The 12,265-nt window shown below is 27.9% G+C and overlaps 1 protein-coding gene across 9 annotated transcripts in view; it reads left to right on the forward strand.

The window, feature by feature from the left end:
- Positions 1-12,265, forward strand: part of LOC136091337 (TNF receptor-associated factor 5-like) — a 103,146-nt gene that overhangs the window by 41,617 nt on the left and 49,264 nt on the right. Inside the window, exon 5 of one of the 9 annotated variants that reach the window (XM_065818766.1) lies at positions 11,141-11,313. The exons of the other annotated variants lie outside the window; for them this stretch is intronic. The gene's annotated coding sequence lies outside the window, so the exon portion shown is untranslated. Of the gene's footprint in view, positions 1-11,140; positions 11,314-12,265 lie in introns of those variants that run through there. 9 annotated transcript variants of the gene reach the window in all.

A 12,265-nucleotide genomic window follows, 5' to 3' on the forward strand; every position in this document is an offset into this window, starting at 1 on the left:
TTTAAGTAATAAATGTAATTCAAGTAACTCAAAATAAATGAACAAAGTTACCTGTAGTTTCTGATGCAACTGAAGTTGTAACTAAATAAAAAAGTATTAATTGAAAAGCTATTTTGTCTAATCTTGATGATTATGTTCAAATAAACAATATTCATTGATTCTTTTTAAAATAAAATAAAAATAAAATGAAAGATATTTGTATTTGCTGATACCACATCTAAAAGACAAAATTTATTAAAATATATAAAACATACTCAATGATTTAAAAGAATATTAAAAAGATGCCCTAAAATCAACAAAATCTAAGTTCTTACTGAGTTATATCTGTCTGTCTAAAAATAAAAGTTGGGATAAAATTACATACAAAAAAATTGCTAATGCAGCATATGTGAAATTAAAATAAAACACTCAAATAAAATCTAGATAATAAAAGTTACATAAGTCGCTGTCAGCTTGCCTGTCTAAAAAATATTTTTATTCTCATTAATCCTTCTGCAAACAATAATCCTAAAATCTATAAATAAACTTACTAATATAAACTATAAATAAACTTGAACTAATATAAACTATAAATAAACTACTATATACTATAAATATACTTGAACTTACTAAAAAGGCTTTCAGCTCCTAATAATTGCTTTAAAAAATAAAACAATACTTGCTTAAAATGTTCTTAAAAGACTAAAGACAAAACTGAAACACTTTACTAAATAAGAAACATTTTACTAAAACAAATTATTTTACCAGCCATTTTAGTTTTAACTTCTTTTAAAAAAAAAAAACAGGCTACAAAATTAGAAAAATAAAAACAACCAACAACAAACAATTTTTAGTTTTTAAGCAATGAACAACATCAATTCCTCTTGAAACTAAAAATTTATCAGCTCTAGTCGGCTTGCAGACCTTGCTCGAAAGACCGCGTGGAGTAAAGAAACGCTTTTAGAAAAGCCTAGAAACTTCTTTATTAAAAACGAAAGTGAAACGACAGTACTACTACTACTACTACTACTACTACTACTACTACTACTACTAAAACTATTAAATTCGCGTATTCATATTTAAGATATTTAAGAATAACCTTTTTGAGCTACACACAGTAGAACTTTGCTCATGCGCATAAGAGATATTACGTTTTATGTTTTTTTAAACCAAAAATTTTTCAGTAAAATTTCCTTTTCACTTCACTAACAGTTATGTAATTTTTAGAAAAAAAAAAGGTTTTCTCAACTCGTCAATGTTACAACACACCTTACTCGTCAGTACACCATCATAGAAAGAAGTCGTCATTTTCATTTTAACAACCTATGTCTGACTTTTTTAAAAGATAAAATTAAAATTAAAATTTCACTAAATCCACAAAACTTGGAAATAAAATGCATGAAAGTTTCATTTCTGCACAGATATGAAATTTTCATGCATTTTATTTGCATGAAAATTTCGTTTCTGTAAAAGTTTTGCGACAGTGCAAGTTTTGCGACTTCGGTTATGAAGGAGGCGTGATCTTACAGTAAAATGCTCTGTGATAAGTCCGTTTGGACTTCTTTAGACACCTAAAAAAAAAAAAAATTGGTATAGATATTTTGGTCTAATCAATTTTCCGCCAATATACGGTGTAAAAATACGTTTCGACATGCCACAGAAGGTCGGTGCCGAACTGCTCTCGCGAGCAAAGCTAGGCCAATCCACGAGCGGTTCCTTCCCATTCCAACCCACAGCCCCCTGCACCGTGAGCCGAAGAGGCCGCGAGCCAGCCCAGGTTGGTGCCACTTGCATAAAGTCTCAGCCCGACAGACCAATAACCAATATTTATGAATATATGACCGGTACGCCATCATTGGCGCTATGTCATTATAGGCGCTGTTCCCTTAAATGGTAAACGAATTGGAGGAATATGAAATTGAACAGCAATATCACTAAAAGCAATTCAGATAGCCACACTGAAATTGATAAAAAAATAGACAGTTTATTAAATACTAAATCTTGCATACCCTCGATAAGATGATACATTTTTTCAGATTATAGGTCTGACATATCACAGAAGAAAATATTCAAGACATTAATTTGGTTGACATTTTCAATGACTGTTTCTAATTGTACTGCTTGATAAGTTAGACCGCAAATAAAGAAAGATTTTTATTTAGACGTCTAAAAAGTTTAGTGGAGGCTTGGTAACAATAAAAAGTATGAAAACGAGACAAAAGAAAAAAGTACATAAACTTATAAAGAAGCAGCTTATGTGATAAACTATCAACTGCTCACAAGAAGGTCAGCTAAACCTCTCAGTTCAAAAAGCAAATCATTGAAATGTTTAAAGATAAAGAACAATAGTCTGAAACTATCAAAAGTTTGAAACTATCAAAAGCGTATTTTTACACCGTATTTTGTGGAGGATAGTGTGCATTTGTGGCTTTTGCGCCCTAAGCCTTTTGAATAGTTGCCGCCCTCTAATAATTATTTAAAGTAAAAATAATACAATTAAAACTAACCATCTGTTGTTTTGATTATTGATATATTTTTTTTAAATATTTACATAACATAAAATTATATCAAAAAACTTTCACATAGGAATATCTCCCTAAGAAAACGAATTTACTTAATTTTGTTCATTCATTTATTATAAATAAATTTTTAGGTTATATAAAAAGATAAACTTCTAATATGCGCTAAAAAATTAAGCTTAACTAAACAAAATAAAATATACATAAAAACCTAAAAAATGAATAGAAATTTTACAATAAAGACGAGAAAAAAAACTCAACTTGTAACTGTCTATTTTAAAAATACGCTATTTCGAATTATTTTTTTAATTACGCAGCCTGGTTTTTATTTTTGTGATCGTCCATAAAATATGCAACGCTAAAATTGTTTCAAGAACAGAAATAGGAAATCTTAAGCTATTTTACGCGCGACTTTCATTAAACTTAATCTACTATTTTGATTTTTCATTTAACTTTCGGCACTGTGAAGAAAAACTTTTATCTTTAATGTTTTATTTATTTGTGAATTAAACGTTGCGTTATTTATAGAAGATGCCTTTGCTTATAAAACTCGCCCATATGCATGTTTTTGTAACCTTTTTGCAAAATGTCACTTTGCACTTATGCAAGTTTGCACTTGCACCAGTTAGCTCCTCTGCAAATTTGCAGGTATGAAATTTGCACTTAAATTCTTTTTAAATTGTTTATATAGGTGCCCCTACAAGCCCTTACGGTCTTATCACAGAGCACCGCGGATGGGCATTTAATTGGAAGTTTACGCCTCCTTTCTATCCAATGTCGCAAAACTTTCACAGAGGCGGTATTTAAATCACGGATCCTTTGTTTCTGAGGCAAGTGCGCTACCACTGCGCTACGGCTTCTCATTCACTTTTTCAGTCGCTCAAAAATACATAGTAACAATAAAAGTTATTTGCAACACCATTGCTGCGAAAATGCAAGATAATTGATCAAAACTATTCGAATAAAAACCTATTGCGATTTCAAAATATATAAATTTGCTACTAAAAAAACTCAATGCGATGTGATGCAAAGAATGATTAAATTGTTGCGAAGTAACTCGACGTTGAGTTTGAGAGACACAAGACAAAGAAAACGTTTCTTATTTACAACTAACCTTGAAGCAAGACAAATCTACATTTGCCTCAACTGAAAGTGAAATTTTTATTGAAAACTAATTTAGTACAAATAGTTTGCACAAATAAAAATAAGGTTGAATATTTCATACTAGTTTCGCTGATGAATTTTACAAAATAACTAATAAAAGCCAACACAATCAAACATTTGACCTTTAATTTATAGCAAAATTTTACTTAATTTAACAATAGTTTTTAAGAATTTTTGAATTTGTTGATTCATACACTTCAACATTTACGGCGATCAAATGTTATTGGTACTCTCACCTGCCGAATAAATAAGGGGATGGGGCTTGACATTTAAATTTTTAGTTCATCCTCCACCCTCCCCAGAATCAGAACTCTTTATTTATTAATTTCTGAGATAGGTAATTTTAATTTTTTGCTTTAAGAAGTCATTTTTTTCTTTACTCAAATGCTAAAAAATGAAAAACTAACTCCTTAAGTAAAAATCTTAAAACGTTACCGTTTTTGGATCAAATTTATTAATTGGTAACTATGTTACCAATTATTAAATTTGATCCGAAGTACATTACTTGAAAACATTTGTTAAAAAAATGCATTATTTGGTTACATATGTTATAAAAGTAAATTAGTGGTTTAGAAAAGAACGTCGTAGTGTAGTGTCAGGAATCGCGAAGCTCTGACATTCAAAGGTATTTTGACAAAAACATTTGTTTGTTTTATAAAATTGGTAAATTTATATAATATACAACATTATGTATGAAGGTATCATGATAAATTAGACAAAATGGTAAGAAATTAAGACACCTCCCTGCCTTTATTCACTTTGAGCACTTTAAAAATATATATGATTTATACTTTTATATTTATATTACTATAAGTTAAGTATTTTACATTTATGCTAACATCACACACACTTTCATCATAACTTTAATATGCTTGCACAAGTTTTATAATATGGTTATAAGTACACCGAAAGATGATTTTCATTTAGTCGAGATTTATGAGATATTTTTATAGGGTGACTGTTTTTAAAGCCTTATTACAGCCTGAAAGTTTTTATTTTTATATCTACCTGAGGTACTCAACGCATTTAAGGCAAATTAGTAAAACTTGAATCAAAATTTTTTTTAAAAACTGGTCTTTGAAAATTTATAACTTAGGTTTAAAATAAAATAAATATTACCTAATTTTTGTTTAATACAACTTCTTATGTCCGTATTTTAAAAGAATTTCGTAGAAGTTTTTTTGTTTGTTTATACAGTCACATCAAAATCTAATCAATCAAAACCATTTATAGAATCAAAAACTTTGATAGAAGCTTTTTTTGAACTTCTTTAGGGTTTCGCTCAGTCGGTTTGCATCAAATTGTTTTGAATAAAATTTTAAAAAACGCCCATATTTTGGAAATGATTATAAATCAAAAGAACTAAAACTTTTAGAAAGTGCTTAAGTCAAAAAAAATTCTTAAAAAACATGTTTTTTACATTCATAATTATTAGTCTCTCTAGTTTATATGTAAAAGTAAACAAACAAAGTTATATGCTGTTAGTGATAACTCTTTTTCTTCTATTTCCTTTTTTATTTTTAATATATTTAATTTTTTTTTTTTTTTTCGAACGCCAATCTAAATTTTGAATTGTTTTTGTTTTGTCTTTTTTCAAGTGGCAACCTAACTTTTTTATTTGTTTTTTTCTCCTTTCGAGTACCAACCTAATTTTGTAATTGATTTTGTTTTAGTGGTATCATTTTTTAAGTGATATTAATTTTTGATTATATTAAGCAAATCATAAATATAGTTTTAATTAGTTATTTTTGAAGTTCATTATTATGTTTCAAAACACTTTTAATTAAACCTGACTTTTTATTAGACTCACAAACAACCGAACCACAAATTTTTGCTGAGGAAACAAGTGATTCACAATACTCGTGTGTTGTTTTATGGTACCACGCTTACATTATGTCCTTTTTCAGATTCACCTAAGAGAAGACATAATGTAAGTGCGGTACCATAGTTTCGGATTATTACTTAATTAAACAAGCGTAGTACCATTATTTTTGGCAATTCTAGATCTGTTTAGAAGCCAAAAGTTTATTAACAGATCCAAAACTGCTAAATGGGGTTGATGAAAACCTGTGTTGCATTGTTTTCTGCCTCGGATGACGATTATTGGATCTTCTTTATTCTACTCATGGTTTTTGCTTTTTTGTTCTTTTAGTGCTTATGAAACTCTTCCTGGTTTCTCTTAATGAGAGTAAGGCTCCAAAACTCAGTTTACTGATTTTTTTTCTGGCTGATAATAAGTACTTCCGAATTTTTTTGAGACGCTAGTTCTTTTAACAGTAAAATATCAAAGTAAAACACGTTGAAAACGTTAAGTTTACTTGTTAGCGTATTTAGTGGAGTTATTCAAAGCCACAAAAGGACATTTTTTATAACTGTTGGCTTATTTGCCAAAATAAAGCGACCGCATAGCTTGTTGCTTATTGTAACATGCGTTACCTTTAATTGATTCAGGTTCTTTAATTATTCAAAACATTTTAGATATAAAAAAAGGTAATTAAAAAAAAAAATTACTATGATATTGCTTTAATTTATTTTTACAAAGAATTGTGGAAGTATTTTTCATCCACTGATTTTTACCTTATATTAAATATACCAGACCTAATTGCTCTTTATCATTGGATGATGGCTATTATTCTTTTATTTGTATAACTTTAATAGCCTTTTGCTTGGCCTCAGCATATACTTACTAATCAGTTTATCATTTGTTGCAAAACCAGGTTTGAAATCTCTGACTATTTTTTTAAGTGATTTTGCTTAACTCCTCTTTACTTAATCATTTTGTTTTACTCCATATAATTCTTCTTCTTTTCAAGACTGCACTCTTTTTGATTTTAATTTTAATTAAATTGATCTACCCGCTTTTATTTATCATTTTTCCGATATCTTTGTTATTGGTTACTTTATTTTTCTTCTGGCTCGACTCTTGTACTCCAGACAGCCTTTATTTTTTAATTTCATTTCTAGATTAGTAACTTGTTTCTTACCCTAGCTAGTGCTCAGTTGTTCTGCGTTCTTCATTAGGTGACTCAAAAATGTTTTGAGTTCACTTTTGTTTTTACTTGTTAAAGCACTTATCTTGTTTTTTTCTTGAATTTTTTTAAACTTTATTTTTTCTGATATTGCACTTGTTTCTACTACCTTGACGGTTCGTGACTTTTTTTTGTCATTGTCATTTGGGTAAATTATTTAGTTTTTTGCTCAAGATTGCGCCTCTTTCATAACTACCTAGATTCAGTCAAGCATTAAAATTTTTATTCTTTCTATCCAGTTTCAATTACTTTGTGCAGCTACTATTTTTTTATTTTGTTTACAAAAATAACAATTTAGAATACGTATTTATTATTGATGTTGAAAGAAATTGATGTAAAAAGATACTGTCTGACTTATTTTCAGATTACTAAAGCTTAGATTTTTATCTTAGAAGTTAGGTTTAGAGACTTTTGAAAAATCTTTGATATTACTGTTAATAAAGACAGGTTCTACGATAAAGCAAAACTATTTTCAAAGAACATTTTTTCTAACTTATACCTTAACCCTTATTGCCCAAACTTTTGTTCATCACGAAAAACAAAAGCAACTCTTTGCTAACCATCAAATTTACTCTTGCTTCTGTTGCTTAGGTTCCACAGTTGATTGTAAATTTAACCCAAACAAAAGTTAGTTATATAAAATAGTTATCCCAACTAATAGTTATCCCAACACTATTGATATCTTTACGTTTTTTTGGATTGTTATTCGCAACTAGTCTCTCATAAAAACCGCTTAAAAAATACCACCTGCTAAAGTTGCCTCTCTTTATTGTGCTTGTCATACTTTTACTTCTTTTGATACAATTGTCTACCATTATATCTAATTCTTCCTTGTTTGAAATTTTATTGTTATTTTCAGGCTCTTTTTTCTATTAAAGCCCTATTTCTATTAGAAAAACTCCTTAAATGTATTAGAAATTTTGTTAGACTTACTCTAGTTGCTAATTCTGAGCTTCTGTCACATTTTCAGTAAATTGCATTTTTTTCTCTTTTCAACAAATACTATTACAGGTTCTCACCATCATTAAATGTATGTTTTCTTGAAACACAAATTTTATAAATTTTGTAATTTTTTAAGTCTTCTGTCAATTACTACCTTTTTCTTTAGTTCTCTTCTTTGCTTTCTGTTCACTCTCGGTTGAGTTAATAGTTGCTTGCAGTCGTGATTGAAGTAAATTTTGTGAATTGCGAGTCTCAGCTTTTAAAAAATGAACTACAACTTTGATGGAAGTAAATTTGTTTTAAAATTTTTTTTGTCGTTTGCTAAATTGAGATTTTAATGAAAAAGGTAATAAAGCTACAAAGCATCGTTTAATATAAATTATTTTTTTGTAAACTTTACGAAAAGTGTTTGTAATTAGTAAGGGGCCATTGTTTTTTATTTGTTTTTTTTTTGCAAAAACTAAAAATACTATTACCTTAGCGACACTTTTTTGTGTTTTGTTTTTTTTTGCTAATAGATTTAGTAAACTATCCAGTCACTACTAAGTTTATAAATGGTAGAAACTTACAACATTAAAATAAAAATATTTTTAATGTTATAAGTCAAATAAAATTTTTTAATTTGATTTCTTTTGGAGATCCAAGAATTTATTTTTTTAAATAGCATTGAATTAATCAGTTGATACAAAAATATTGAATTATATTTCAGTTTTTTTTACAAAAAGGTATAAACTCAACGAATAAAGAATTGTTTGATACCATGCGACAAAAGAAAATAAGCATACTAACCGTTAAATATTTAAATTTCAGTTGTTCATCTTCTACTTCAATGAATTCATTTATTTCACTTATTGACATAATTTTTGTATTATTTATTTTTTGTATTTGAGTTTTAATATAACAAAACATTTAAAATCGGGTATATTAAAATCCATAAGTAAGAATGCCTTTTTTGATTCATTTTTAAACTGTTCTATACTAGTTTTACGTGTATTTACATTTTTGCGAAAGATTTTCCACACGTAAGGTCCACGATAAAGAACTGAATATGAAGTTAGTTTTGAATTATATTTTAAAACAATGAAGTTGTTAATTTTGTTGGATATTTATGAACTATTTTGTCAAAATAAGATTGAAATATTTTAAGATATACTCCTATATTTGTTTTATACATGAACATTAAAACTTGGTGTAAGTTGATTTTATATATATTTTATGCTCCAAGTATACGCAGAAGAGGCATACAAGGTAGAATTCTATTAGCTCCAAAAATTATTCTGAACGCATGTTTTTGTTTACAGTACAATTTTTTTAATTTTGTATGGTTTGTACTCGCCCATGCAATATTGCAATAAATTAACTAACAATGAATAAAAGAGAAATACAAACTTTTTAAAGAACTACTGTTTAAATATGGTTTAGTCCTATATATCATTGCTATATTTTTTGATATTTTATTTTCAATACTTTTTATATGTAAACTCCAACGTAAATGTTCATCTAAGTTTACTGATTTTTCTCTTTTAATGTTAGTGTTATTGATTATAAGATTAGGCAATTTAATGGGAGTGTTTTTTGATTTATTAAATTTGTAGAACAAAATAAATTTGGTTTAATCCACATGTAGAGAAAGTTTATTACTTTTGAACCACTCATTAACTTTTAATAGTTGTTCGTTTATTGTTTCAAATAGTGTATTAATATCACTTTGGGAAAAAAAATGATTGGAGTCATCTGCAAAAACAATACATTTAACAGGTCTGTTACTAAATTTAAATCATTAATATACACTAGGAACAACAGTGGTCCTAAAATAGAGCCCACAAGTTACGGCAGTTGGAAATGTTTGTTTTCGTTCATAAATTATAATTGTTTTCTATCGGTCAAATATCTTTTGAACCAAAGTAAATTGTTATTTTTTACACCACAGTCTTCAAATTTTTTTATTATTATATTATGATTAATGGTATTGAAAGCTTTTGACAGATCGATGAAAACTCCTAAGGTAAAGTAGTTACTACTTTATGCACTTGATATTTGATTTACTAGTTCAATCAATGCATGCTCGGTTGAACTTTTTTTTTTTGTAACCAAATTGGTTTGAATACAGAATGTCGTTTTCTGATAAGTGATTAAAAAGCCTATTGTACATTATTCTCTCAAGTAATTTTGAAAAACAAGGTAAAATAGATATTGGCCTACAGTTTGAGATATTTGAGTCATCTCCGGACTTAAATATCGGCGTGATTCGTGCAGTTTTTAGCTTTTCAGGGAGGATACCTGTTTTAAGTGAAAGATTAGATATGTGAAATAACGAGGGTTCTATTATACTATATACTGATTTTACAGCATTAACATTAATTTTATCAAATCCAGCACTTTTGTTAGTTTTAATGTAAAAAAAGGCGATTTGCAATTCAATAAGTTTTAAATTAGGTTCAACCATAACTTTTTCGTAATTTTTTAAACAAGATTCAAATGGTGTTGAATTCGTAGGAATTTTTAATGCCAAAATCGGACCAGCAATAGTAAAGAAGCTGTTTAGTTTTTCAGCAATAATTGATTTATAATAAATTGTGTTTTATCGATTGTTATTTTTTTTGGCAAAATGTTTCTCGCATAACTATTTTTTCCGATTTTTTCTTTAACTACACTCCATGTTTTTTTTAGTGTTTCCAGTGGCTTTACTTAATAGCTTTGTATAATAAAGCTTTTTTGAGTTCCTTTTTTTTTTTTTAAATATATTTTTATAATTTTTATATGTCATTTCGTTTTTGTAAGTTTTTTTTTTTTTTGTACTAATCATATAACTTTTGTTTTCTTTTTGAAGATTTTAGTAACCCGTTAGACATTATTAGAGTTAAAACAGTTTTGGTTTTTACAATAAATTTATTTCAGGAAATGCTTTATCATATTGCTTGGAAATTTGATTTATAAATAGATCTTATGCGTTGTTAACGTCATGTGACTGCAATACCAGATTCCAATCATCGTTGTCTCTTAAAGATTTTGAAATTGTTTTACCGAGTTTTCATTGATCTGTTGCCTAAATATAATGGATTTAGAAAGAATACTGTTAAATAATTTATTGTTAGAAACAAGGAATGTTGGGAAATGATCCGATAAGTCAGTTTTGATTATGCCTGTGTAAAGACGGTTATTAAGATGGTTATTAGTTATTATATTATCAAGAAGTGGAGAAGAGTTGTTAGTCACTCTTGTTGGCTTGTTTTTTGAAAGACTTAAAATATTTTGAAGAAGAGTATTTCTTAAATTGTTAACATTATTATTGGAAGCATGGTTTATTAGGTCTATGTTAAAATCCCCAACTACGTAGGCATGACTTCGGGGGTTATATATATATTCGTTAAAAATGGTTTAAGATGAGTTTTAAATTTGTTAAAGCTAGCAGTTGGAGGTCTATATGAGGCATTTATAATTATTTTTTTGTTGGTTGTATTTATTAATTCAATGCATAATGACTCACAATCTTTTTTATTTACACAGTGATTGTGACGTAAATTATAACTAATTGAGTTGTGAACAAAAATACATACATCCTCACCAACACCAAAACCGCGTGGTTGATGAATTGATGAGTAATTAATTAGTTCAAATTGGACATTTGTTTCACCGCGCTTACACCAAGTTTCCGTTAGACAAACAATTTGAAAATCGTGTTTTAATTCATTGAACAAAAACCTAAGATTATCAAGTTTTTATTTAAACTTCGAATATTAATGTTTAAAATTGAAAAACTATTTTTATTTTTTTGAAGATATTGAGAAGATTTAACAACTGTATAGTATTGGCTTTTAAATATTTTTTGATTAAATTTATTAGAGTCATCTATGTCACTGAGTGCGACATTTTCATTTAAAAATTTAATTATAAAGTTTTTCTCCTTTTTAAAGTAACGCATATATAAATAAACGCAAAATAGTTAATAAAATAGTTAGCAATAGTTAAAGAAAAGTAATAAACCCTAACTTTTACTCAAACAGATTCGGGATTTCTTTCGTTTTCTTAGACACCCACTCGCGTGCAATCAGCTTATCATATGATATGTATGCAAATTTTCCCAGCTGCCGCTCAATTTTCATTTTTTCTCTAAGATCTTTTCTTATTGAGTTCGTTTCGAAGAAAAAATCTTCGTTTAAGTAGATATTTTTACCCTTTAATTTAGGAGAACTTTTTAAAATTTCTACCTTAACTTTGCAGTCTAACAGCTTAATAATAAATGTGCGTGGTATTTTTGCATCTCGGCGTCCACTACGATGCGCTCGTTCAACTCTCACATTTTTCACCCCTAGAGTCTCCTCAAAAAAATTACCCACTTCTATTTCACTTTCAGACCATGTTTCATTTTCATTTTCTTTGATGCAATCGAAGAAAATGAAATTGAAACATGAAAATGAAACATCAATCCTAAGGTTATTTCTTCGTGACCGATCCTCAATTTCCCTAAGTTTTTTAAAGTCAATAAACTCATCGTTTTTATGTGCTTCGGTTATACAAAACCTTTTTTTTCAATAGACTTAATATTATTTTTGACCTTTTTTTCAAAGAGTTCCTCGTGAAATTTTAAACTTTCCTTTTTATCAAATACATCCTTTTCCAATCGTTTAATTT

Source organism: Hydra vulgaris, chromosome 15 (genome assembly GCF_038396675.1).
Source record: "Hydra vulgaris chromosome 15, alternate assembly HydraT2T_AEP".
NCBI lineage: Eukaryota > Metazoa > Cnidaria > Hydrozoa > Anthoathecata > Hydridae > Hydra > Hydra vulgaris.